Consider the following 6000-nt stretch of genomic DNA (forward strand, 5'->3'; position numbering starts at 1 on the left):
ACTTTATTTGCTCATCTATTTTATTTCAGAACACGTAGAAGTACACATAATGAAATGCAATACACCTTTAATTTAAGAGGACATGAGTTGTTGAGTGCGACATAAAAACACAAAACATAAACAAAAAAGAGGAAGAAAACACAGCTGAGTAAAAAACAAAGAACGCACTGCTCTCCGTGTCTATAGGGTTCAATTGTAAAAACGAACGTAAAAGCATTTTTTACATATAGTATGCTTCTTCCTTTCTCGTGGTACACGTGTCTTTTTTTTTTTTTTTTAAAACAAATAGATAAATGAATAGACATGTATAAAAAACATAAACATATACAGAAAAACTCTGCTCATGTTAGTTTTCAGAGAGTTGTGTAAACTTGAGATAAATTAGAGTTTTATTATTGGTAAATCCCGCTCCTTGCTAATTTCCGATGAGGTAATTCAACATATTTGAATACAAGGTTGTAGATCCCAGTGATCCCAGAACAGCTGGATTTGTTTTGATTTTTACTTCCTTTGTCTTTCTGCCAGGAGAATTTCCAGCAGAGTTTAGTTTGGCAAAGTAACACTGCCAAGCCTCCTCTTAAGGAAATAGGGTGACAAATACAGTATCACTAACATACTTTTGTGGTGAAGCTGAATGGCACGAAGCTTAAGAAAGACTTCATTGTGGTCATTGTATAAATTCTGCTGTTGTGTAATAATATGGCTCTACGGTCTCAGTGGTTGTTCCTGCTCTATTAATTGTCACCCACAGTATGTGACAACAATTCCAACATTACAAAACGCACACACACTCTCTCACTATCTGGTTGCTTAGATTCACCTTACATAACATTAAACAAATACAACTGCATTTGGAATAGTTTATTTGGCTAATATACAACCAAGTTAAGTGCTTTTTTTGTAACAGCCACAAGGGCCAAGTACATCTTTTTATCATTAGACATATCTAAAATATGTGAAACACGAGGAAAACTGATAACAATCTCTATCAGTCCCCTTCAGCACAGCACTTCAAGGTGCCTGCAAATTGTAATTTAAGCTGCACTGATCATCTCTTTTGGTATTCGGAAACGGATTGGCATGTGTAACACGAAGGCCCTCTTCATAGATAAAATATTTCCAACCTTTGAACGACTGCAAAATGAATTTAATTTACCACAATCCCACTTTCAGATTCCTTCAAGTCCGTAATTAGGCTATATTAAAGCTAATACACCTTTCTTTCCTGATTTGGCTGATGAATACCTATGGAATCTCTGCTTTCCTTCCAGCCTTCAAAAAGGGGTAAAATATCTTTTTATATATAATTACTTATCTAATTTATAAAACCCATCACTGGAGATTCTAAAATCTGCATGGGAAGGGGATTTGGGGGTGACTTTGACAGCAGAGCAGTGGAGAAAAGCCCTGGAAGGGGTGCATACAGCCTCAATCTGTGCCTGGCATGGCCTCATTCAATTCAGGGTGCTGCATTGGCTTCAAAAGTCCAACTCTCTAAAATGTTTCCAGATGTAGACTCTCACCTGTCTCTCTAGAACATTCATTCTGGCAATGTCCTAATCTGTCCACTTATTAGAGCTCAATCTTCAAAACACTGTCAGATATTTTCAAAATGGTTATTCAGCCAGATCCTATAATAGCCGTTTTTGGCACTGTAGGAGAGAATTATAGTAATCTTTCTGGAGCTAAACTAAAAAAAAAAAAAATTTGTCACCTTATTAGAACAGATATTGATCCCTCTCCTCTGGAAGAATCCTCATCCACTGAGCTGGACTCAGTGGCTGAGGGAGGTAATACAGCATCTCAAACTGGGATTCAAAGTATTTGGCTCTTCTGATAAATTTGAGCGAATTTGGAAGCAATTTATGGATTATATTGGAGCTAAGCTCTAACTCCCCACCTTCCTGATTGTAACTCCAAATGGAATAAGTCACATTTCTTTATTATCTAGTATCTATTTCTGTCTCTCGCCCATCATAATAAGATAAGCTTTGTGCTTTTCATTTGTGCATCTGCCTGTTTGTTATAGTATGCCTGCATATGTTTTTCATTTTCTTCATTGTTTTCTTTTTTCTATTGTTATGGGGCTGTTCTGTATGTTCTAAATAGCCAATGAAAATATATTTCTTTAAAAAGCTGCACTGATCGATATTTTTCAATCAATCAATCAATCAATCAATCTTTATTTATATAGCACCAAATCACAACAAACGTCATCTCAGGGCACTTCTCACATAGAGCAGGTCTAGACCATACTCTTAAATTCATTTTTGTATTAACAATGGAAAAAAAATGATGATGTGTAATGTTAATTCCACTCAGCTCTATGGAGCTTTATTGATGTCTCTCAGCTGACTTTTTTGGTTTTAAGGCCCAGCTACATTGTTTTGGTTCAGTCTTACAGCTCTTATGACACCTATTTCCCGCAGCAGCAGGCGGCTGTTTGAAGCAAAAACGCTCTAATAAACACACTGTACACTACCTGCCCAGCACCTACTTCTCCGCACACCTTGGAAGTAGGTGAAGTTGTGCCAGAAATCCCTACTCTGCAGCAGACAAACAAAGTTAGCAGCTACCTGGTGAACACAGTGGAGTATTTAGCAGCTAAAGAGCCAGATATTTTTCTCAGGAGTTGATGGAGACCAAGCCTGAGCTAAGAGCTAAGAGAGTGAATATTGGACCTCCACTCATCAGGTGGGCATAACATGACTACCAATGAATGCTTAACACTGTGTGTGTTTGCCACAACAACTGGTGATATTATGTTTTGTCTTCGTTTTGTCTTGTGTTTACAGCTTGTTCAATGCCCCCAAGTGGCCCTAAAACAATGAATGCAGCTTTAACAAAAAGAAGCAAATAATTCAAAATGTTAAATAGGAAAATTGAAACATAACTGACCTTACAAATGTCTTCTTGTTTTGGATCAGTGGTAGTCTGAATGCTTTACAGCACATTGCTGCCTCTCACAGTTCATTTTGAAGCATGTACAGTTCCAAAATTTTTCTCACTGCTATGTGTACACTGCATTTTCCTTGCAGTTCCAGTCCATTTTTGAAGTAATTATTTAGTTGCTGTAGGACTAAATGCAACTCCTCAACAAAACATCCTTTTCTTTTAGCTGCCAACAGGGCATCAGCAATAAATGCAAGAAATTCCCTAACCCTGACCCTGACCACAGACAGCGAAGAGGGAGTGCAGGCCAGCTTGAAACTTGTAGATTCCAGTTTCCCTTTCTTTCCCCAAGCCATCTGCATACGACATCTCACTTTTACAACCAACCATGTCAACCAGACAGAAACATCAATGCTGGATGAATTCACAAACACAAAGTCCAGAGTACATTCAGCCTTTTTGTTTTTTTTTTCTTACTTTACCTCCAGTGTTTTTCAAATCCTTTCTTTCTACAATACCTGTGCATGAAACTACTGTACGGTTAAAGTTATGGAAAAATCATGGTTGCAGTAAAAAGTAAACATTAATTGCAGGTCTATGATAGGATGCCTAGTCTATCCTGCCTGACTGTCAGATGTGCTGCATACCGACCCACCACTTCAGCCATAGTTAAGTTCGTAACCTTCCTACATAAAGAGCACACTACTTCCTTTATTGACATTGAATGATGACAGTGGACATATATCTTTAGATGTGGAATTGTTAATTGTTATTGTGAATTGTTAAACCCAAGCGGTAACAACCACAGCTTGAAATTGAAGCCAAATGCTCCAATAGACTTCCATTCAAAAAGCCTCAACTTCTCTATAGAAATACTAAGTTGATACATATTTTCAATGAGTCATTACTGTCTCAAACTCTAAATTCAGGCCCTCTAATAAGTTTTTCTGGGTGGTAATTTTGAAAATTATTGCTGTGTTAATAAGTTTTGAAGACTTATAGTAGCTTTGATGTCTGTCCGGGCATTTATTGACAGTTGTCTCACCCGCTGCTCTGCCTGTTAGCACAGTTTAGCTAAAGTAGCTGATGTTAGCCCCAGTGTGCACATTTGGTGTTCCCAGTAAGCTAGCATTAGCTTGGGTCCGGGGTAGTGGAGCGTGTTTCCAGAGTGTGAAAGGCAACACCCCGCACTCCTTATATGGTAGGTCCTGGCTCCAAACGGAAAAGATGGCGCCGACTGTAAGCTGAAACCCTGGGCTTTAAACTGGTTCCAATGAAACCAACAGGTGACGTCACACCTTGATACGTCCATCTTTGTACAGTCCGTGCTTACACCCCATTCTCATTCTAAGCTGTATTCTCAGTTGAAAGTTTGTGAACCCTTTATAATTTCTGCATAAATATGACCTAAAACATGATCAGATTTCCAAGTCCTAAAACTAGATAAAGCAACATCAGTTAAACAAATGAGACAAAAACCTTACACTTGTTTATTATAGTTTATTCATTGAGGAAAATGATCCGATGTTACATATTTGTGTGTGGCAAAAAGTATGTGAATCTCTAGGATTATTAATTTATTTGAAGGGGAAATTAGAGTCAGGTGTTTCAGTCAATGGGATGACAATCAAGTGTGAGTCTGGGAGGCCCTGCATTATTTAAAGAGGAGAAATCTGGGTTTATGCCATCAAAGTCTGAGCTTCACAACACAGGTTTGTGGAGGTGTGTCATGGCTCGAATAAAGGATATTTCTGAGGACCTTAGAAGGACAGTTGTTGATGCTCACCAGGCTGGAAAGGGTTACAAAACCATTTCTAAATAGTTTGCCAGTCGACTGTCAGGCAGATCATGTACAAAAGGAAGACATCCAACACCATTGTTACTCTCCCCAGGAGTGGTCGAACAACAAAAATCACACCAAGAGAAGGCGCGTAATACTCCGGGAGGCCAAGAGGGACCTCAGGGTAATGTCTAGGAAACTAAATGCCTCTCATGCAGTGGCTACAGTCAATGTTCATGAGTCCATCATCAGGAGAACATTGAACATCAATGGTGTACATGGCTGAGTTGGAAAAAAGCCTGTTCTCTCCAAAAAGAACATTGCTGCCGTCCACGGTTTGCTCAAGACCACGTGGATAAGCCAGAAGGTGATAAGAAAAATGTTCTGTGGATGGATGAGACCAAATTGAACTTTTCAGCTTGAATGAGAAACGTTATGTTTGGCAATGAGCAAACGCTGCATTCCAGCATAAAAACCTTAACCCATCTGTGAAACATGGTGGTGGTAGTATCATGGTTTGGGCTGCTTTGCTGCCTCTGAACCAGGACAGCTTGCAATCATTGATGGAGCTATGAGTTCTGAGTTGTACCAGCACATTCTACAGGAAAATGTCAAGGTATCTGTCTGTGAACTGAAGCTCAACAGAAAGAAGATCATGCAGTAGGACAACAACCCTAAACACACAATTTGCTCCACCAAAGAATGGTTAGAGCAGAAGAAAGATGTTTTGGAACGGCAAAGTCAAAGTCCTGACCTTAATCCTAAAGAAATGCTGTGGAAGGACCTGAAGCATGTAGTTCATGCAAAGAAGCCCACCAACATCCCTGAGTTGAGACTGTTCTGTAAGGAGGAATGGGCTAAAATTCCTCCAAGCTGATAAACAGTAATTGGAAACGTTTGGCTGAAGTTATTGCTGCAAAAGGGGGTCACACCAGTTACTGAAAGCAAGGGTTCACATACTTTTGCCTCTCACAAATATGTAAGATTGGATAATTGATTGGATTGGAATTGGATAGGTATAAATCACTCAATGGGACTAGCAGGCAGATAGCAGACCTTTGTGGCCTTTGTTCTCTGGGCTTCAGAAAAGTAGAATATAACCACTCAGTAGTATTTTAACATCGAATACATTTTCCATTTTATCTTTTAACTTTTCCTCAACCGTAAACAACAAAATAATTTGTGTGTAACTGGCCTCCACTTTGTTCCTTCATTGTGATGTTGTTCTTTTCACTGTGCAGTTTGTTTCTACATTCATCTGCTGAAGGAGGGAAGTTTCTCTGTGCTCACCTTAAATCTGAGTTTAAGGCAAGTATGATTTGTGACAT

This window comes from Thunnus thynnus, chromosome 5 (genome assembly GCF_963924715.1).
Source record: "Thunnus thynnus chromosome 5, fThuThy2.1, whole genome shotgun sequence".
NCBI classification, from domain to species: Eukaryota; Metazoa; Chordata; class Actinopteri; order Scombriformes; family Scombridae; genus Thunnus; species Thunnus thynnus.